Raw genomic sequence first — 23,231 nt, forward strand, 5'->3', positions numbered from 1 at the left:
AGCTCACGGTTTCGGGGTAAGGAGACTGTCAACAGATGAGATAAATCCGAAAAACAGCTAATAAGTCAGATAAGTGATGAGAAGAAAATGAAATGGATCAGGAGGGTAAGGGGAGGTTAGACTTTTCAATGAGGTCTGGGAGGGCCTTGCTGAGAAGGTGACACTTGAGGAGGGACCTGAATAGGGAGGGAAGGGGGAGCCATGTGGGTACCTGGAGGAAGAGCACGGGCAGCAAGAACAGCCAGGGCAAATGTCCTGAGGTAGGAGCATGCCTGATATGGACAAAGAGTAGAAGTCAGACTAAGTCAGTCAAAGAGTAGAAGTCAGTCTAAGTGGCTGGGGCCTGGGCAGCGAGAGAGCATGTGATGAAAGAGGAGGGCAGGCAGGCGGTGGGGGCAGATCGAGTAGGAACTTGTGAACCACGGGGGAGGACACTGGCTTTTTCCTGAGTGAGATGGAGCCACAGAAAGATCTGGCAGGGGAGAGACAGGGCCTGACGCTGTGCGAGAAGCACAGACCCTGGAGTTGGGACTGGAGCAGGGAACCAGGGAAGAGGAGGCTTGAGGGTCCAGCGGGAGACCACATGGGGATGGTGGAAGCGGAAGCAGTGGGCAGGTTCCAGGCTCGCTATAAAGGTCGAGTTGGTAGGACTTGCCAAGGACCGATGATACAACTTTAGTAATAGTTGGAGTGTGAGCTCCCCGGGGGCAGAGGCATGGTCTGGTCTTGCCCATCAACACATCCCGCAAACACCTGGCACATTCTGGCACTTGGTCCACTCTCTGCTGGCCCTTAGTATCACCTAATTTGTTATACAGTTATGAGTGTGTCTATTGTTATCTCCTGTGGCTCCACACAGGTGGGAACCACATTTTGGTTGGTCATGACCAGATCTCAGCACCTAGAACAGGTCACCCCTTAGAGGCAGCTGGGTGGATAGAGAGGACACAGACATGCTTCGATGCTGACTCTGGCCTGAGCCTATGCCAGGCATGCAGACCGGGCCACGATGAGCCTTCCAAATAGTTCCTGGGTGGGTGGGTATGGAGTCCTCTTCCTTCCTGTTTCCCAAACCTGGAAACAGGCCCAGAGAGGGGAAGTCACTGCTCGGGGCTGCCCAGCACCAGGTCACAGAAGCGCCCACTGACCGAGAGGCCTTGTTGATGCCTCCTCAGCCTCCTGCTTCCCAGTGGCCCTGGCTCTAGCCAGTGCCTCCATTCCAGACAACAGACCCCAGAGGTTTAAGGGATAAGAACCAGGACAGAGACAATTCCACGAGTGATAACCAGAATCAGGATCAGAAAGGCTGCCTTGGTTAGGAGGGAATCTGAAAAAATGTTAAACAAATAAAACTCGACAAGGGCTTCCACCTCGGCTCAAACTGTGACTTAACATGGCACTGCCCAGTGGGCCCTGCCAACCTCAGGACCTTGTCTCCTCCCCTCACTTTACTCCAACCACACTGGTGTCTCGTCTTTCGTTTTAGACATAGGAATCTTGTTCCAGCCTTAGGGCCTTTGCACCTACTATTTTCTCTGCCCAGAGCTGCATGGCTCACCCTTTCTTGACATTCAGGTCTTAGTGTAAATAAAACTGCCTCAGAGAGGCCTCCCCTGACCCCCTCTCACAATTTCTCCATGGCTTTTATTACTACCTGGCATCACCTCTCCCCCCAGTACAATGTCGGCTCCCGGAGAACAGGGGCCTTTGTCTTATTCTTGCTGTGTCCCTGCCATCCAGAGTAGGACCCGAGCACACAGTAGGCACTCAGTAAATATCAGTGGACAAGGAGTGATGCCCTTGCCAGTGTGATGAGTCCAGAACCTGAGGAGAGGCAGGGAAGGGTGTTGGGGGCAGAGGGCAGATAGGAGCCCCAAGGCCCATCCCACACTGTCTGGAAGTCTGACCTGATGGCTGAGAAGGAACTGGGGCCCAAGTCCTAGTGAAGCTGGCTATTTAGTAAATAACCAGGTGTGTGTCCCAAACACAAGAAGCACCCATTGGGAGTCCATCCCAGGTCCTCCCCACCACAGGGAGGCCTGCCCCAGCCATGTGGCCTAAGCTGGAAATCTGAGGAAGGGGGCAGCATATTTGGGCTACAGACAAGAGGCAAGTCATAGAGTGGAGGATGCTGCTGGAAATCCATGAGTCTCCCCCAGCGGGTGAAAGCCCACAGAAGCACAGAGATCTATCTGGGTTCACCCTGGTCTTGGGAAGCAGAGCCTGGAGTCAGCAGTCTGGGGAGTGAGAAGCAGCCCTGCTCTCTGAATTCTGGCCAGACACAGTGCCATTCTCCCCCCCCCCCCCCCCCAGGCCTTCATACAGACTGTGCCAGTACAAGCGCTCAGCAGGCAGTTGGTGGCTAAGAGCAGACTGCCCAGGCTCAGATACCAGCTCCACTACTGCCAAGCTGTGTGTCTCTGAGCAAGTGACTCAACCTCTCTGGGCCTCAATGTCCTCATCTGCAAACGGAGGGGAACAAGTCTCTTATGTCCCAGGAATGTCTAGACAATAGAATGAGATGACATTTAAAAGAGTGCATGGCACCCATGGGTCCTCACTACATGTTAGCTGCTGTTATTAATACTTATTGCCATTGTTGTTGCTGCTGCTGCTGCTGAATGAATCAGGGACAAATAAATAAAAGAGTATGCTGGGCAAGTTCCTCTCCTGCCAGAGCAAATGTGCCAGTCTTACCATCTCTGTTAAGTCTTACCTTCTCTAGGGCTGGAATGGGGGAGTGTAATGGGTGGCCACTGTCTGAGGACACATGTGCCTCTCCCGCTGGACTGGGAGCCTCCAAGAGGACAGGGCCTGGGGCCATCTCAGCCACCCTGTGTGCCCAGCCCTGCCCAGCAAAGGCAGGGGGGGGGGGGGCACAGCTCTGACTGTGGTTGAATGAAAAGATGCCACTTCCTTTATCCAGCTGGGCCCAGGCTGGTGCTCAGAGGTTCAAGGGAGGCCAGTTAGCTCCTCTGGCAGCCCCAGCCTCGAATACCCCTGCCCTCCTGGCCAGGCACAAGAGGGCACAGACACAAAGGGCTCTGTTGGTATCCCTCTCCCCCCAGAGGTGCCCAGGGTGGGAATGAATGCCACAGCAAACCTGAGTGTGGGTGAGTCCGCAGGGACGGGGAAATCAGATTAGACTTCATTCATTCTTCCCTAAGGCAGGGCAGGAAGGAGGGAGAGGGTACAGGCAGAAAAGAGGCTCTGGAGTCCTCCCAGGTCCCCGGAACTCAAGCCCTCCCCTGCCATGCAACTCCCTGACACAAACACACTCCCTGGACACAGAAGCACAGTCATCCACAGAGACCATATCACAGACTCAGCATAAACATCCAGCTACACAACCACAGACGCACAGGAACACACACCATGGTCGTACAGAAAACTCCCTGAGCAGCCAGAGCCAGCAGCAGTCATGCCAACTCCACAGAGGCAGCGGCTGTAGAGCCTGAGCATGGGAAGGGACATCACACCCTGAGCCTCAGCTCCTGCCTCTTGGATATGGGCACCCACAGAGCAAGTCCAAAGGAAATGTGAGGCATCATGGGAGAAGGTGGGGGAAGCAGTCAAAGTGGGGCTGGCTCAGAGGTAGCTCTCAGCATGGAAGGGTCAGACACTAGGACAGTCACAGCCAGGTCCCTGAAGCACCCATGCACCCAGGACCCCTCCAAACCCACTATAAAGACCCACACACATCCCAGAGGTGCAGGCATTCCTGAAAGAGACCCACAGACACATGCCAATGGCACAGACGATACAGACCAGGGCCACCAGCCAGAAACACAGGCGCATGCATGCACACACACAATCCCACAGATGCATCATAATGCTGGACTTCCCTAGAAAGGCAGACCCAGGACACCATACACACACCAGGAACATTCCCCAAGACAGAGTTAGACCACAGACCCACACAAGCCCAGATCCACACACACTATGCAATGAGTCCCCATGGCAGACCCAGGCACAGCCACGGCCAACTCCAGGGTGAGTCACCTAGAGAGGCAGAGCCCCTCAGAACCACCCCATGCAAACCAGACCCCAGGAAGGCGCTCCCACTGACGTGCTCAGGGACCTGAACTGAGACATGCGGTAAGACCCAGCAAAGACACCTGCCACCAACACAGGAACCCTGCTCCTGGGCCCAGTAAAGGTGTGGCCCCTTGATCACATGCTCACACTGGCTCAGGTGACCAGGCAGCAGGACTACCCTCTTCACACCCAGCGCAGCCCTTCCTTATCCTCCCCTCCTGCCTGAGGCCAGGGCCAGCTCACCTCCACCATCCTCTTCCCTGGGTCCTGGGCCACCCTCATTGGGGTGAGCCACAGACAGAGGCTTCCAGCTGGGAGAGCAGGAAGCAGGTACCAAGGGGGCTCCCCTGGCTCTCCGACACACGCACCCACCAAGGAGAGCTGGCTGGGCTTTGTGCCCCAGCCTCCCTGGCAGTGGGTGGTGACGCTGCCCTGCCCTGGCAGAAGTTGAGATCCCTGTGGCTCCAGCCCACAGGAGGAGGGAGGGGGAGAATGGGAGGGAGAGATAGAGGGAGGCGGAGCTGAGTCTGGAGAGCCTGGGCCACATCACCATCACCACAATGTCTGGCAGAGGGAGGGGTTAGGCAGGGACACAGGCAGAGGAGACTCCAACCACAGCCCTTGCTTCAGAGGGCCAGTACCCCACTAGCACTCCCACACCCCCACCTCGTTCCCCATGGTAGGCTAGAAGCCAGGGGTTAGGGAAGCAAGCAGTGCTGCACAGTGCCTAAGAGCAGCTGGCGGGCAGCTAGGTTTGAAACAATGATCCAGGCTGGGGGCAGGACAGAGGGATGGGGCTCTGATATGGAGGGGTGGCTGGAGATCTGGGGCTGGATGTAGTCTCTGCTCCCCCCACTTCCAGGCTGTGAGTCCAGCAAGAGCTTCGAGAAAAGACAACGAAGGTAGCCTCTCTAGCTCTGCCCCACTCATGCATGAGGATGGGCCTGAGACTTGCAGCCTAACCAGAAGGGGAAGATCCAGTTCCTGGTGAAACCCCCACATCACCATCTCTAGGTGTAGGGCTGGGAGATATGGATTGTGGGAATGGGGAGAGAGAAAGGGCTGTGCCATGCTGGCTCTGTCTTCCAGGATGTGACTAACCCTCCTGAAAATAAGTGGCTCTACTCTTAGCCTTGACACACATAAGTCATTTTACCTCACTGCTGCCTTCAATGGACAAGTACTTTATCTGGCCCATTTACATGAGAGGAAACTGAGGCAGGGAAGTTGGGTGCCTGCCACCTGTCCCAGTGCCTGTGCCCTGAACCAGCTTTTCTGAGCAGTAGGCTAACTTGTTCAGAACCCCCATTCCAGAACAGGAGAAAAAGACACTCAGAGAGGGGGATTGAGAAGGGGCCGTGCTGCCCTACCTCACACCCATTGCCCTTAGATCTCACTTCCTCTACAAAGCCTTCGCTGGCCCAGGTCAGAGTTCCTGGTGTGCAATTTGTTTGTTTCTGTCTGTCTCACCCATGATAGAGGACTTGGGGGCAGGGGGCAGCTATTAGGTTCATCCCTGTTCACCCTTTGGAGCCTACCACAGGCTGCTCCTGCAGGATGCCCTCCTGACACGCTAGGCTGGGTCAGATGCCCCCTCTGGGCCTTATCCTAGTGCTACCACTCCCGGCTGTCACTGTCTCTGAATGTCTGTCTCCCCCACTGGTTCACACATGGGCTGAGCTCCTAGCACATACCAGGCAGGCCTGTTGGAGGCCCTGAGAACTCAGCAATGAACAAACTAGACAAAACTCCCTGCCCTGGGCTTCCTCACTGAAGAGTCCTGTGAGTGACAGGGAACGGGTTCGAGTAGGTGGCTGGGTCCAGGACAAATGCCCAGTTGCTGGTGAGCCCAGTGAGAATAGTGAGCAGCCCAGGCAGACAGGGGGACAGAAACCTGAGTCATTCCCATTCCCCTACAGTGGCCAACTCCCACAGGACTCCCATCACTCAGACCAGGAGGGCCTGGAGATCCCTCCCCCCCTCCTGTCCATCACCTGTTCAGTAAGCCAGAGGCTCCCAGGGCTACAGCAGGGTAGGCAGGGGATCCCAGAAGTCCCAGATCCCAGGCCACTCCCTCCCCCACCAGGGTGGAGCACCTGTCAGGCAGCCACCCAGACATGAGCCAAGGGAGGCGGCTCCTCTAACCTCCCCAAACTGGATAGGCTAGTTTGGGCTCTGGTGGGGGAAGCGAGTAGTGGCCAGCAAAGGGGAGCGAGTGCCTAAGGGGAGGCACAGAGGAGAGAAGGGGAAGAGAGGAAGTAGGGTGCACCAAGCCTCTAGAAGTCTCATTGGAAACAAGAGGTTCTGGTGATAGGCCTCAGGGGCCAGGAGAGGTCATCGAAGATCCTCTCACACTGGAACAGATTTTATTATAAACTTTTTAAACATACCTCAAAATAGAGACTAAACCAGTGAACCCCCATAAAATCTACTACTCAGATTCCCAACTATTAACATTCTGACACATTTGGGCTTCCTCTCTGCCCTTTCTTTCTTTCCATCTCAGTGTCTGTCTCTTTATAATGCAGACACATGGTTCAAAAGCCAATGGCACCAGAGGGTAAGCAGTGACAGGATGGCCTCCTGCCCTGTCCTAGCTTGGCCCCGGAAACAACCTCTAGTGGGTTTTTTGTCCTTTCTGAGAGAGCCTACAAATGCACGTATGTATGCGGGTACACACTTACACTGACACACTCTTTAAATGGCAGCATACCGCATAGACTATTCTGCACCTGCTTTTTTCAAGAACACTTCTTGGTTCTCCTGTGCTGCTGGCACCAGGAGGAGTTCGGCAGCATCTAGTAAAGGTGAAGACACACATTGGGACCTGGCCAGCGCTCCCCTGGGAGCTACCACGCAAAATTTGGCCCTTGGGCTCCAGGGACACGTATGGGAAGGTTCAAGAAGCACAATCTGAATCTGCCAGAGACTGGAAACAATGCAAATGCTCATCCACAGGAAATGGATAATCAAGTGTGATCTACTGGCTGCATGGAATAGTACACAAGAGTGACAAGGAATGACCATAGCTGCATGTGCACGAATAGCAAAATGATGCTAACAAAACAAGTGAGACATAAAACACATCCTAGGATTTTGTCCAGAAAAAGTCTGAAACCATACAAAATGAAATACACTGTTTAGGGACCTATACAGAGGGGGTAAAACCAGAGAGAAAAGCAAGGCCGTGACTGCCTCGAAAGTCAAGGAAGGGGCTGCCACTGGGGCGGGAGGGCCTGGGGAGGCAGGGGCTATGTAGGTCTTCCCTTTATAATAATTGGTTATGCTATGTCTTTATGCTTTATTCACTTTCCAGCATGTATACTAACAATTTATATTATTTTAAAATGTTATTATATTTACTTATGTTATTTATAGTTTATCTATTTTGTTTATTAATAAAAACCTTATTATAACTTAATAGAAAAAATACATACAGTATATCTTAGTCTTTCCATGCCTTGATCTCCGCAAAGCGCAGCCCTGCATGGAAGGGCCAAGGTGCCTTGAACCAGTCACCACCGGTGGTTTCCAGCCTTGGTGGTTTCCAGCCTTGAGCTCTTACAAACAGTGCAGCAATGACAACCACGTACAGATGTCATTTCACAGGTGTGCCTGTGGGTCAAATGTCTAGAAGTGGAACTGCAGGCAAAGCTCAGCACTGCCAAGTTGTCCAGTGTGAGGGCCTCACAGCCCATGGGATTGTCAAACTCCTTGCCAGTCAGATAGGTGAAGTTGTCCCCTCAGCCTAGTTGCCATTTGCTTTTTTCTGCTTAGCAGGCTGCACATACTTTCACAAGAGTCAGAATTCCTTTTCTGCTGAGTATCTCTTCTAAGTCATGGCCTATTTCTCTGCATGGTCAGGGAGAGCTTTGTAAACCTGGTGTCCCTCACCTTATTTACTGTGGCCAGCACAGCTAAAGCTACCTCCTCCCCAGGTTCCCCAGGCTCTTGCCACCTCTCGGTCTCATTTCCCAACACACTCCTCCTCCAGTCATCAGCTCCAGCAGCATGCAGCTTCCTTCCCACAATCATGGATTCCACCAATAGAAGTCCAATGCGTGTCCACCATGTGCTGCACAGGCTGGGGAGGGGGTACAGCATGGTCCTTGCCCTGTGGGGCTTAAAGTCAAAAATCACACAAATTAAATGTGAAATTCAGCTGAGACTCACAGGCTGGAGGGACAGGGGTGTGGTGGAGCCACGCCATGGGTGAGCCAGAGGACCTGCATTTGGAAGACGTAACTCTGGCTGCCTTATCTGTGGAGGACGGAACTAAGGGGGCCAGAGAGGTGTGAGGACAACTGATGAAGGTAGTCAGGAAGGTTGGACATGAAGAGAGGAGGACAGATAGAGCTATGTCTGCCAAGAAAAAGCAAGGCTCGTTGATGAGGGGACTGAGGACAAGGCAGGTGCCAAGGGTGAGTCTGAAGCTGGGTAAACCATAGTGCCATTTTCCACACAAGGGAGCCTGAGAGGAGCTCCAAAACTGCCAGGCCCAGGCCCTAGAACAGCTCCATTTTGAAACAGATGAATAAAGTGGGAGGACTCACTGTATCTAATATAACAGCCTAAAAGACAGCTACAGTAATCAGGACTGTGGATAAACACATAAATCAGTAACCAGAGAGAGGACGCAGAAACAGATCCACACAAATATACCTAATATTTTAAAACACTGATATTTTTCACTGTGTTAAAACATACCTAATACTTATCACTTTAGCTGTATGTAACATGGATAATTCCATGGCATTAAATACATTCACAATGTCGTGTAATCACCATCACTGTCTTTACCCAAAACTTTAATGCAAATCCTGTATACATTAAACAATAGCTCCCCATCCTCTCCTCCTCAGCTCCTGGTAAATTCTATTCCATTTTCAGTCTCTATGAATTAGCCTTTTCTAGGCAAATTATGTAAATAGATTCTTGCATTATTTCTTCTATGGTTGGCTCATTTCTTTTTTTTTCTTAATATGTTATTGGTTACAGAGAGAGGAAGGGAGAAGGAGAGAGAGAAACATCAATGATGAGAGAGAATCATTGATCGGCAGCCTCTTTCCTACACATCCTCTATAGGGGACCGAGCTCGCAACCCAGGCATATGCCCTGACCTGGAATCTAACCATGACTTCCTGGTTCATGGGTTGACACTCAACCACTGAGCCACATGTTTGGCTCATTTTACTTAGTATAATGTTTTCAAAGTCCATTCATATTGGTAGCATATATCAGAATTTCCTTCCTTTTTTTTTTTTAAAGAATAGTTTTGTTTGTTTTGTTTTTGTATTACTCTTCACCTGGTGATATTTTTTCGTTTCTTTTAGATAGAGTAGAAAAGAAGGAGGGGTGGAGAGAGAGAGAGAGAGAGAGAGAGAGAGAGAGAGAGAGAGAAAACACCAATGTGAGAGAGACACATTGATTGGTTGCATCCAGCATGTGCCCTGACCAGGGCAGAGAACAAACTGCAACCAGGTTCATGCCCTTGACTGGGAACTGAACCCGCAACCCTGCAGTGCCCAGGTTGGTGTTCTAACCACTGAAATACCAGCCAAGGCTAAAGAATAGTTTTTATTGGTTTCTGGAAAGAAACATCAATGTGAGGCCACAACACTGATAGGATGCTTCCTGTACACCCCCTACTTGGGATTGAAAACCTAGCCCAGCCGTGTGCTCTGACCGGAAACGGAACAGGAAACCTCCTGGTGCACAGGATGTCACCCAATTAACTGAGCAAGACCGGCCAGGTCTCCTTCCTTTTACATGACTGAATAATATTCTACAATTTGTGTATCCACGTATTTTATTTCTTTAAAATCTTTATTGTTGGCCCTAACCGGTTTGGCTCAGTGGATAGAGTGTCGGCCTGCAGACTGAAGGGTCCTGGGTTCGATTCCCGTCAAGGGCAGGTACCTTGGTTGCGGGCACATCCCCAGTGGGGAGTATGCAGGAGGCAGCTGATCAATGATTCTCTCTCATCGATGTTTCTAACTCTCTATCCCTCTCCCTTCCTCTCTATGAAAAATCAATAAAATATATTTTTTTAAAAATTAAAAAAAAAAGAAAATCTTTATTGTTGAGAGTATCACAGATGTCCCCCTATTTTCCCCCTCTTTGCCTCCCTTCACCCAATTCCTGCCCCGCCCCTTCACCACCTTACTATCTGTGTCTATAGTTAAGGTATTTGGTTAATCTCTTCCTACCACTCTCCACCGCCCCCGCCCCTTTTCCTCTGAGATTCGTCAGTCTGTCCAACGCTTCCTCTGACTCTATTTTACTCACCAGTTTATTTTGTTCATTAGATTTCTTGTTCATTTATTTTGATTTTTAGGTTCTATTGTTGATAGATATATATGTTGCCATTTTATTGTTCATAATTTGTATCTCTTCCTCTTCTTCTCCTTCTTCCTCTTCTTAAAGAATACCCTTCAACATTTCATGTAATACTGGTTGGGTGGTGATGAATTCCTTTAGCTTTTTCTTGTCTGTGAAGATCTTTATCTGACCTTCAATTCTAAATGATAGCTTTGCTGGGTAGAGTAATCTTGATTGCAGTTCCTTGCTATTCATCACTTTGAATATTTCTTGCTACTCCCTTCTGGCCTGCAAAGTTTCTGCTGAGAAATCAGCTGACAAGTTGTATGGGCACTCCCTTGTAGGTAACTAACTGCTTTTCTCTTGCTGCTTTTAAAATTCTTTGTCTTTAGCCCTTGACATTTTAATTATGTGTCTTGGTGTAGGCCTCTTTGGATTCCTCTTTTTGGGGATTCTCTGTGCTTCCTGGACTTGTAAGTCTATTTCTTTCACCAGGTAGGCAAAGTTTGCTGTCATTATTTCTTCAACTAGGTTTTCAATATCTTGCTCTCTCTCTTCTTCTTCTGGTACCTCCGTAATGCAAATGTTGGAACACCTGATGTTGTCCCAGAGGCTCCTTACTCTATCTTCATATTTTTGGATTCTTTTTGTTGTTGTTGTTCTTCTGATTGGGTGTTTTTTGCTTCCTTATATTCCAAATCCTTGATTTGATTCTAGGAATCCTCTACTCTACTATTGAATCCCAGTAAGTTATTCCTTATTTCAGTTAGTTTATGCTTTATTTCTGACTGGTCCTTTTTCATGTCCTTGACATTCTAAGATTTTTGAAAGTCTCATGAAGATTCTTGAGCAACCTTATAACCATGGTTTTGAATTCTGTACCCAGTAGTTTGCTTGCTTACATTTCTTTCATTTGTGACATGTTTCTTTGCACATTTTGGCTGCTTCTCTGTGTTTGTTTCTATGTATTAGGTAGAGTTGCTATGTCTCCTGGAATTGGTAGAGTGGCCTTGTGTAGTAGATATCTTGTAGGGCCCATTGGCTCAGCCTCCCCAGTCTTCTGAGCTGGGCACTCTTGGTGCACCCTTGTGTGGGCTGTGTGCACAGTCTAGTACTTAAGCCTTAACTGCTTTTGGCGACTCTGGGAGGCCAATTAGCTGTGAGGACCAGCTGTGGCTACAGTGGGAGAGCTGCTGTGCAGGAAATACCCCAATGGAGCAGGATTTGCTTCAGTGGGGCTTTGGTGCTCAGAGTCTGCCCCTTGAGTGCATCGCTTGTGAATGTGCAGAGTTGTAATCTGCTATGGTCTGAAGCTGCCCACCAGTGCACTGGCTCTAAGGCCTCCAGGGAGATGCAAAGTCAGCCACTGCCTGGGGCCACCTAACAGGAGCTATAGAAGGATCTACAGATGGCTGCTATTTTCTATTTGTATTGGGCTTGGATGTGCCCAGGCAAGGCCCAGCTGGGAAGTAAGGAAGGTTGGTGCTAGTGCTGGGGTTGGGCCTTTTATTGATAAGTTTGGGGCATGCTGTCACCTCCTGCAGCTTGTTTGAGAGATTTTAGCAAAGGCTGAAGCCTGAGCCAGGACAGGCCATTCATATGGAAAAGCTGCTGCAAACTTGGGCAGGGCTGCAAATTGGTTGGGGCAGGGTGTCAGGGAATATCCATGATACAGCAAACACTGTGGTCTAGGCTGATGGAGACTCAGATATGGCTGCCAGTCAGCCCTGCGAAAGAGGAGTTTCCAGCACAGGAGCAATGACCCTTGTGAGTAACCCCATCTGGGAGAAAGCCACCCCAAGTTTCTGCCCCAATGCCAGACAACCCACTTCCTCCCCATATGTGTTTGTGTTCCCCAAAGCCACCAGTGCTGGGAGTCCGAGTACGTTTGTGCCCAGCCCTTTAAATGGAACACTTGGGTCTCCAGCAGCCTTGGTGTCACTCAGCCACAAAATACTGTTTTTACAGCCATTGGTGCGGGTACTCCTCTTCCCAGCTCTGGAACCCTGTGCTGGAGGTCTGGTGTGGGTCTGGGACTCCTTGTTCCTCATGGGTGGCCTCCACAAAGATGATCTCCCTCCTGATTAAAAAAAGCGGCACACATGGGTGCCAGTCCTGGTCTGCGCCTCCGCCCCTCCTACTAGTCTCAATGTGCTTTCTTATTTACTTCTCTAGTTGTAGGACTCCCATTCAGTCAGCTTTCAGGTGGTTCTGAACGATGGTTGTTTAGTATTTTAGTTGTAATTTTCATGTGGTTGTGAGAGGCAATGAGTACAGGCATTTACCTATGCCGCCATCTTGATTCTTCTGTGTATTCATTTATTTGTTAATAGACACTTAAACCTTTTACTTTTTAGCTACTGTGAATAATGCAACTATGAACACTGGTATACAAATATCTGTCCAAGTCTTTTGGACTTGTACCTAGGATTGGAATTGCTATGGTAGTTCTGTATTTAACCTTTTAAGAAATGACTGGGGAGGAAACCGAGATGGCAGCATAGGTAAACACCGGAGTTTGCTGCCTCGAACAACCACTTCAAAAATACAACTAAAGGACGGAACGGACATCACCCAGAACCACAGGAGGCTGGCTGAGGAGAGATTCTTCAACTGGAAGGAAAGAGAACAGCATACCAAGGCTCAGAGGAGGCGCAGTGTGGAAAATACAAAGGTACGGAGGTGCGCGTGGAGCGGGCTGGTGGCTGAGGGCACGGTTGTTGTTTTCAATCGGAGGGAGTCTCAGACTCTGAGCTCCAGATCCGGGCGAGTCTCTAGGGACCCAGACTCAAACGGGAGAAGCAGGATTGTCTGGCATCTGTCTGAACGTGAGGGCAGCTTTCTCTCTGAGGTTTGCAGCGGTTGCTGAGAAGCAGAGCCTCTGGGAACGGGACTGAGAGCAGCCATAACTGCTCCCTCCGCCCGCCCTGTTGGTCCCCTGCGACCCGCCCCGCCCAAGCCCTGCACAGAGCCATTTGCCGGATAGCCTCAGGCAAAAGCTAGATTAGCACCTCTCCAGAGGACAGAAGTTTTCCCACTGCAGACACAGCTGATTCTCACAGCCAGTTGGCCTGGAGGTCAAATCCCTCTAGTATTAACTACAACAATCAAGGCTTACTTACAACAAGACTGCGCACAAAGACCACTAGGGGGTGCACCAAGAAAGCGTAAAAAATGCGGAGACAAAGAAACAGGACAAAACTATCAAGGGAGGATACTGAGTTCAGAACCACACTTTTAAGGTCTCTCAAGAACTGTCTAGAAGTCGCCGATAAACTTATTGAGATCTACAAGAAATCTAATGAGACCCTCGATGCTGTGATAAAGAACCAACTAGAAATTAAGCATACACGGACTGAAATAAAGAATATTATACAGACTCCCAACAGCAGACCAGAGGAGCGCAAGAATCAAGTCAAAGATTTCAAATGCGAAGAAGCAAAAAACACCCAACCAGAAAAGCAAAATGAAAAAAGAACCCGAAAATACGAAGATAGTGTAAGGAGCCTCTGGGACAGCTTCAGACGTACCAACATCAGAATTATAGGGGTGCCAGAAGATGAGAGAGAGCACGATATTGAAAACCTATTTGAAGAAATAATGGCAGAAAAATTCCCCCACCTGGTGAAAGAAATAGACTTACAGGTCCAGGAAGCGCAGAGAACCCCAAACAAAAGGAATCCAAAGAGGACCACACCAAGACACATCATCATTAAAATGCCAAGAGCAAAAGACAAAGAGAGAATCTTAAAAGCAGCAAGAGAAAGAAACTCAGTTACCTATAAGGGAGTACCCATACGACTGTCAGCTGATTTCTCAACAGAAACTTTGCAGGCCAGAAGGAAGTGGCAAGAAATATTCAAAGTGATGAATGCCAAGAACCTACAACCAAGATTACTTTATCCAGCAAAGCTATCATTCAGAATTGAAGGTCAGATAAAGAGCTTCACAGATAAGGAAAAGCTAAAGGAGTTCATCACCACCAAACCAGTATTATACGAAATGCTGAAAGGTATCCTTTAAGAAGAGGAAGAAGAAGAAAAAGGTAAAGATACAAATTATGAACAACAAATATGCATCTATCAACAAATGAATCTAAGAATCAAGTGAATAAATAATCTGAGGAACAGAATGAACTGTTGATTATAATAGAATCAGGGACATAGAAAGGGAATGGACTGACTATTCTTGAGGGGGGAAGGGGTGTGGAAGATGCGGGAAGAGACTGGACAAAAATCGTGCACCTATGGATGAGGATAGTGGGTGGGGAGTGAGGGCAGAGGGTGGGGTGGGAGCTGGAAGAAGGGGAGTTACGGGGGGGAAAAAAAGAGGAACAAATGTAATAATCTGAACAATAAAGATTTAATTTAAAAAATAAAAAATAAAAAATAAAGCTATAAAAATAAAAAAATAAAAAATAAATAAAAAAATAAAAACCCTAAAAAAATAAAGTGCTGAAAAAAAAAAAAAAAAAAAAAAAAAGAAATGACTAAACTGTCTTCCACAGTGGCTGCTCCATTTAATATCCCTACCAGTACTGTATGGTAGGAATATTACATCCTCACCAATATTTGTTATTTTCCTATTTTTTAAATAATAGCCATCTTGGTAGGTGTAAACAGGTATCTTACTCTGGGAACTTATTTTTTTTTACAAAGAAGCATAAGCAATTCAATGGAGAAAAGTCAGCATTTTCAACAAATGGTGCTAGAACAACTGGATACCCATATGCAATAAATAAATAAATAAATGGACCTTGATCCAAACCTTACAATTTGCACAAATATTAATTCATTAAAGATCATAGAGCTAAATGTAAAATGTTAAAAGTATAAAACTTTTAGACAACAAATAGGCGAATCTTCAGAATCTAGGGCTAGGTGCAGAGTTCTTAAACATGACACCAAAAGCAAGATCCATAACAGGAAAATTTAATCAATTACACCTCATCAAAATTAAAAATGTCTGTTTTGCAAAAGCCCATGTGAAGAGGATAAAAAACTAAAGACTGGGAGAAAACATTTACAAACTCCTTATCTGGCAAAGGAGTAATATCTAGAAGAGACAAAGAACTCTCAAAACTTAGTTTGAAAAACACACAAAAAACCCCAAACAATCCAATTAACAAATGGACAGAAGACAGGAAGAGACACTTCACCAAAGAGGATGCACAGATGACAGATAAGCACCTGAAAGGGTTTTCAACATCATTAGCCATTAGAGAAATACAAGTCAAAGCCACAGTGAGTTGATTACACACCTATTATACCAGCTAAAGTGAAAAATAGTGACAATAACAAATGCTGGTGGGGATGCAGAGAAACTGGATCGCCCATGCACTGCATTGCTGGTGGGGATGTAAGATGGTGCAGCCATGCTGGAAAACAATGTGGCAGTTTCTTTAAACATGCAGCTACCATACTACCCAGCAGCTGCACTTCCGGGTATTTGTCCCAGAGAAATGAAAATTTACATTCACACATAATCCTGTATGTGGCTGTTTATAGCAGCTTTATTTGTCATCACCCTAAACTATAAACAACCCAGATGTCCTTCAATGGGTGAATGGTTAAACAAACTGTGGTACATTCATATCAAGGGAATGAATTCAGGTACTTATCTCGAGAATATACTTAGTGAAAAAAAGTCAACCCCAAAAGGTTACATATAGCATGATTCCATTTATATAACACTAAGGGCCCAATGCACAAATTCGTACACCTTGAAAGAAACTGTGGGCCGCGAGGCTGTGGTGGGCAGAGGGCGGGTCTTGGCCCATCCTCTGTGCCCCTGCCCGGCCCCCAGTCCCGTCTGCCGACAGCTCTGCTCCTGCCACCGCTGCTCCCACACACTGACGGTGCAGAATGATTGGGCCGACACCAGTAGTGGGTGTGAGCGGTGGCTGCTGCCCTGATCGCCCCTTGGGAGCAGGGGGAGGAGGAGAAGCCCTCAGGGGCGATCGGGGCTGGCAGCCGCTGCTCACATCTGCTGATGACGCCAAGCAATCGGGGCCAGCACCAGGCGCCGGCAGCAGGTGTGAGCAGCGGTTCTGGCACTGGCAACAGGTGCAAGTGCCGGGCGGGACCGCAGTGCACAGAGGCAAAGGATTTTCAGTAACCACCAGAGGCTCGCCCCAATGACAGCAACAGGTGCCCTGCCTTTTTCTGGCATTCCCGCTCACCTGCTCCACTATCCTGCTGCGGCCAATGCCCACCATGTTCTGCGCGCACCCCCTGGTGGTCAGCATATGTCATAGCAACCAGTTGTTCCGCTGTTCGGTCTATTTGCATATTAGGGTTTTATATATATACTAGAGGCCTGGTGCACAATTCATGCACCAGTGGGATCCCTCGGCCTGGCCTGCGCCCTCTCACAATCTGGGACCCCTCGGGGGGTGTCAAATGGCTGGTTTCTGCCGGATCCCTGCAGGCCAGGCTGAGGGACCCCACCGAAGCACGAATACATGCACCAGGCATCTAGTATACATATAAGATCTTTGGTTAGTCTCTTTCCGCCCTCTCCCCTCCCCTCTTCCCTCTGAGATTCATCAGTCTGTTCCATGTTTCTATGTCTGTGCGTTGAGCATCTGCCCCCTGGTGGTCAGTGTGCATCATAGCTACAGGTCAAATGGTCACTTAGGCTTTTATATAGATAGATAGATTCTTGAAATGACAGAATTATAAAAACGGGGAATAGGGTTGCCAGGAGTTAGGGACGGGCCAGGGAGGGGATGTAGCTATAAAAAGGCATCAGGAGGAATCTTTGTGATAAAATGTTCTGTAGTTTGACCATATCCACATCAATATCCAGGTTGTGTTCTTGTACTAACTATAGACTTGCCAAATGTTACCATTGGGAAAACTGGGTAAAGGGCACAAGGGCTCTCTCTGAATTATTTCTTACAACTGCATGTGAATCAACAATTAACTCAAAATTTTTAATTAAAAATAATTTTATTAAAAATGCCAGCCCCTTTCCCAGCTTTTAGCCTTTGAATATGCTGTTCATGCTCCTTAAAACAGCCTTCCACACACTAACTTCTGTTCCTCTTCCAGCCAGTAGCTCAGATGTCTCCTACTCCAGGAAGCCTTCCCTGATTTCCTAGGCTAGAGCTGGGACACTCTGGACTGTGCTTTCCCCAAGGTGACTCTAGAACAGGGGTGGACAAACTTTTTGACTCAAGGGCCACAATGGGTTCTTAAACTGGACTGGAGGGCCGGAACAAAAGCATGGATGGAGTGTTTGTGTGAACTAATATAAATTCAAAGTAAACATCATTACATAAAAGGGTATGGTCTTTTTTTTTTTTTTTTAGTTTTATTCATTTCAAACGGGCTGGATCCGGCCCGCAGGCCGTAGTTTGCCCACGGTTGCTCTAGAATGTCACTGCCTCAAGTTCCATGAGGGTAGGACTTTGGGCTATCAGGCCACCAGCCTGTCTTAGGCATCAGCCAGCCCAGGGATGAACTCAGTGAGTATCTACAAAATGAATGAGTGAATGGCAATAATGACAATAATACTGAGAACTAGGATTCATTAAGAGGTTTCTATGTGCTAGCTCTCTTTTGAGTGCTTTACATAGATGAAATAACCTTTATAAAATCTGATTTTATAAATGGGGGAACAGGCCAAAGGGTTAAGGGTGCCACATGCCCAAGGTCACCCAGCTAGTAGATGGCAGAGCCAGGTGGCAAACCCAGGCTTCCAGATCCAGAGCCTTTGATAATAATCTCCAACCCAGAAGGCCTCTCCATGAGCTGCTAGATGAGAGCACTAAACAGGGCCCTCAGGAGAAGCCAAAGAGAAGGGACCCTCCCACCACAACCCCCAATCTATTCCCACATGGAGGGAGGGTCTCAGCTTTCTCTGGACAGATCCCAGGTGAAAACCCATTCTTACCTTACAGATGCTCAGGGGAAGCCCCTTACACATCAAGGACCTGCAACTGAATTCCATTTGGTGACCTGCAAAGCTAGCAGTGCTCCCCACCCCCCAAAATGCCCACTTTCACTTGGAGGCAATGCCAGGCTGGGGTGGGGGCTGTGGGCCTGGGACAGAGGAGCCCCAAGTGCCCTCCTGAGTTCCAGCAGGGCAGGCTGCTTTTATCTGGCTGGGGTGGGGGGGCCTCTGATCCATGCTGGATGCATCCCTATTGGCACAGAACTTCACTTATCCACCCAGAGAAACCTCAAGAGCAAAATATTGAGAGCAAGCTGCAGCCAAGTACTGGCAGCCTGGGATCATTTACACCGTTTTAAAACCTGGAGAATCATCCAGTATACTATTTAGGAAAGCCCAGGGAGGGACCACAGTGAGGCTCTTGGGTACCTGGGGGAAGGCATCTGGAGGACTTTAATCATAGCAAGAGTGTTTTCTCTCCTAGCTGCGCATCAGGCCTGAGGGGGTTCATCAGGTGATTCTCTATTCTCCTGGGACATCTGAAATCTTTCATAATTCACAAAAAGAGGTGATAATTAAAAGAAGAAAAGATTATTGCATTTATTTGATAATGCTAGAAAGAGCACATGAAGGAGGGGGCTTTTAGGGCATTGGCGATGCATGTCTTCATCAGGTTGTCAACAGATGAGTGTTTGCTTTATAATTATTCAGTAAACTGAACAGGGAGGTTCTATACACTTTTATGTACCTGTCATATTTTACACTCCCATGCAGGAAACACCAGTGATAGCAATTCTGACAGCTGGCAGCTCGATCTACACATGCAGCTTCATCTACACATGCATGTTCGCGCTGGCTCTCTTATTTTTTATAATATACTAGAGGCCCAGTGCACAAATTCGTGCATGGGTGGGGTTCGGCTGGTCTGCCCCAATCAGGGCCGATCAGGCCGCAGACAGTTGGGGAACAGCCCCGCCCCTAATCGGGTTGGGGATGCTGATCAGGAGTGGGGCCAGCCGGGGAGAGGGGCCGCAGGCGGTTGACCAGCTGGCCGGCTCTGCCCCCTGGTTGAACTCCTAGATGAGGGGACAATTTGCATATTAGCCTTTTATTATATAGGATTTTTATTGATTTCAGAGAGGAAGAGAGAGAGAGAGAGAGAGAGAGAGAGAGAGGGAGAGAGAGAGAAACATAAATGATGAAAAAGAATCATTGATTGGCTGCCTCCTGCACACCCCACACTGGGGATCAAGCCTGCAACCTGGGTATATGTCCTGACTGGGAATCGTACTCTGACTTCCTGGTTCATAGGTCTATGCTCAACCACTGAGCTATGCTGGCCAGATGAGATTGCGTACATTCTCTCTCTCTCTCTCTCTCTCTCTCTCTCTCTCTCTCTCTCACACACACACACACACACACACACACACACACACACACACTCCTGGAACTGCTACTGTAATCAGAGCAGCAGTCCTTCTTGGCCCTTGCAGCTCTTTGCTTGCTTCTTGAAAGGAAGACAACGGCCTGGAAGTAGCCAGCCACAGAGCCCTCAGACTCGGCCACAACACACAGGTCTCTCCACATCCTGGCACTCTCATGTCCTTTGTGAGTCACCTTCCCCAGGGAGCCTTTCTGGCCCTGGGGACTCACCTATCCATATCCTTGGACTGCTCTGGGGCACCACAGCTGGTCACACAGACTAGAAGGCCTTATTTAAGATTTGATAAAGTGTCTCCATGGCAGGAACAGCCCTGGCTGGCTCATCTGTGCCTTGTGCTGGAGACAAAGGACAGTCGTGAGGCCAGCTAAAAAGCATATATGTGGGTAGCATGCTGTTGCAAAACAAGGTGCTGCTAACACCCTCATGTTGCAGAGGAGGAAAAAGGCTCAGGGAGGAGAGGTGCTGGCCCAAGGTCACACGGTGTATATCAGAGTCAGGGTTCCATGGCAGGTCTAACCTGTGCCAAAGTCCATTCACTTAACCATGTTCATTCTCTCATTAGTTCACGCATTAAGCAATCCTTTATTATGCACTCAGTTGTCAAGCACTGTTTTAGGCTCTGGGGACACAGCAGTGAATAAGACAGTCCCTCTTTTTTGGAGCAGAAATTCTAGTGTTGGATATAAGACAATACACAAGTAAATAAAAATGTATATAACAAGTGAGAGAGGGGCCAGAGAATACAGTCAGGGAGGTCTGGGGGGTGGCATGTGAGCAAGACCAGAAGAAGTGAGGGAGCCATGAGGAGAGCACTGAAGGTGGGGAGAATGGCCACTGCAAAGGCCCAAGGACTACAGCCCGCCTGATACATTTCAAGATGTGCGCGTGGAGGCCAGCGTGGCAGGAAGGGAGAGTTGGAGGGGAGGGTGACGCAGTTGAGGTCAAAGAAATCTACACTAAATGCAGAACAGCAGCTCTAGAGCACACGCCAGGCACCATGCCCTTTTCCGTGTGGTCACTGAGTCCTGACCACAGCCCTCCCCATCATGTTATGCAGGAGGAAGCAGGAGAGGGATGAGAAAGGTTCCCAGTGTGGCCAAGGGCAGAGTCTAGCTCTGTCTCTAAGGCTTAACCACCAGGCCAGGCTGAAGGGGATAGGAGTCAGGGACAGTTCTCATCTGGGGGCTTACGTCCTAGCAAAGCAAGAGCCCAAAGCTGTGCATTTATGACAGAGGTTCACTGCAGGCTGGGAGCTAATACTGAGCCCTCTGTTCTCAGGAATTCCCAAATCTCAGTCCTTCAGTTCCCCCCTCTTACTCTGCTATATCTGGGTACCAGCCCTACTAGCAGCAACTGAAGATTTTTTTTTCAATCCACTCACTTTTTATAAAACTTAACTAAATTTATTTTTAAAGTCACCCAGGCACATACTGTTCATAAAAGAAACACAATTTAATTATAACCAAGTCTCTAACCTAAGTCCCCATTTACAAAAAGCACAGGGTATAGAGGAACATGTTAGATGACACCGCAAAAAGCATCAGCCAGATGTAGACAAAAGGCCAGGGTCTTTGAAAGATAAATGACCCAAACAGCAAGGACACAAAAGAACTGAAGGAGTAAATCTTATGGACTACAGAACACATACCAACCAAATCCAAAAGCATTGACCTTTGTCTGCACTCCAACTCAAACACACAAACTGAAAAAAAGGTGACAGATAATTGGGGAAATGTGAGGAGATGAAGGAATTATTTTGTTTCTTTTTTTTCCTGTGACAATGGTATTGTGGATATTTTTTTAAAAAGATTCCTTATCTCTTAAAGGAGGAAAATCTGAAATATTTATAGTTAAAGTATATGATATTTTATGAGACTTTTAACATTATACAACAGGAAATGTGACCTAGTCATAATGGCAAAGAATTATGGATCACTTACCCCGTGAATCTTAACTATTAATCCAAACATGTACCTGCCTCTAATAACTGTAACAGTAATCAAGGCAACAGCAACCATAATGACATAATGATGGCAGCCCTCTGCTGAGCGTCACACAGGCACTCACACTGACTCACTTAATGCACCCAGCTAAACTGGGAGGCAGCCAGAATCCTTCTCCTGCTCCAGATGTGGGAACCAATGGAGAGACATCTGGGACTCAGGGCCTGACCCAAGGTCACAGAGGTAGCTGGGGGCCCCAGTCCTTGCCAAGCATGGGAGCACTGAGCTCTCATTCCCATCAAATAATAAAGGCTCCAGACACAGAGCCATCACATCTTAGCATAAACCTCTGCTGAAATTAAACCATCAGCCGCTCCATAGGATCCTGAAATGTTAATGGTAACAGATGACACCAAATTTGGGGCCCATGGAAGGGTAAGGGTCACAGGATCTGTCAGGGTTCACCAGCCTAGATGGTCCTCCCGACAAGGTTGCAGAGCCAGCCCCAGTACCCCCAACTTTAGTAGGATGGGTGCCCTCCCCGACTCCCTGCACTCCAGAAGCAGTGAGGGAGGCTGGTGCACAATGACATCTGCATCCTTCCCATCCTTGCCCTGGGCCTGCAGAAACCAGCTCCCTTCTGTGGCATCAGGGGGATCCTGGCTCTAAACGGGGAGCCTGGGAAAGCTTCTGCTGGGGGATGGGGGTGGGGTGGGGGAGAGTGGAAACTGAGGGTGGGAAGAAGGGAGAGAGACAGGGAGAAAGACAGAAGGTGGGGAGACAGAGAGATGCAGTCCAGACCAGGGATGGGGGTGGGGGGAGACAGGACAGTGGCAGAGGCTGCACCGCCAGGGCCTCCATGGCCTCATCCATAACATGGGAGTAATGTCTTCCTATAGTGTGCCTGTGAGGGGGACATGACTTAATCACGCCATGTGAGAAGCCTAGAGAAGCGTCCTGAACATCGCAAAAGCGAATACATGTTTGCTGTCATTCCTGTAGGCCAGTGGCTCTCATCCCAGCTCGGCATCATACTAGAGTCACCCGGGAGCTTTAAGAAAAAAAACCAACACTTAGGCCCCACAGCCAGAGATTTGGATTCAAACAGTCTGGGCTTGGGTCCCTGTACAGCCCCACCAGGTAACTCTAATGTGTAGCCAAGGGTGAGTGTGGGATGAGGGGGCTGGAGGAAGGACTGGACACACAGACCCAGGCCTGAGCCTCTGGAAGGAGTATAGAGTGAGACACACTGATGAGGCAGGCAGAGGGAGGGACAAGGAGGGGAGGAGTGGGGAGGGGCAGGGTCAATTGCCCAGGAGGACCCCGCTCTGCCTGTCCACCCTCCCCCACCTTAGGACACCAAGAGTCTGGGGCCTGCTAAGGAATGCAAGGAATGAAGCCAGGCCTGGCACGGCCATCTCCAGGTCCCCTCCCCCTTCAACAAACTCCCCGGAGCCCATCCTCAGTCCAGTCCAGTCCAGCCAGGCGCCAGCACACAGTCCTCCAGGCCTGAACACCCACTCCAGCCCTCACGTAGGAGCACCAGTCCTGAACGGCTTCTCTTGGGTCCCCTGCAACTCAAGTGC

At 48.8% G+C, this 23,231-nt stretch overlaps 1 protein-coding gene across 5 annotated transcripts in view; it reads right to left on the reverse strand.

Annotated features, from left to right (window-relative positions):
- PAK4 (p21 (RAC1) activated kinase 4) overlaps positions 1-23,231 on the reverse strand; it is a 53,552-nt gene that overhangs the window by 17,530 nt on the left and 12,791 nt on the right. Inside the window, exon 1 of one of the 5 annotated variants that reach the window (XM_070397921.1) lies at positions 4,282-4,402. The exons of the other annotated variants lie outside the window; for them this stretch is intronic. The gene's annotated coding sequence lies outside the window, so the exon portion shown is untranslated. Of the gene's footprint in view, positions 1-4,281; positions 4,403-23,231 lie in introns of those variants that run through there. 5 annotated transcript variants of the gene reach the window in all.

This window comes from Myotis yumanensis, unplaced genomic scaffold (assembly GCF_028538775.1).
Source record: "Myotis yumanensis isolate MYYU_CA2020_CCGP unplaced genomic scaffold, mMyoYum1.0.hap1 SCAF_18, whole genome shotgun sequence".
In the NCBI taxonomy this organism is placed as follows: Eukaryota; Metazoa; Chordata; class Mammalia; order Chiroptera; family Vespertilionidae; genus Myotis; species Myotis yumanensis.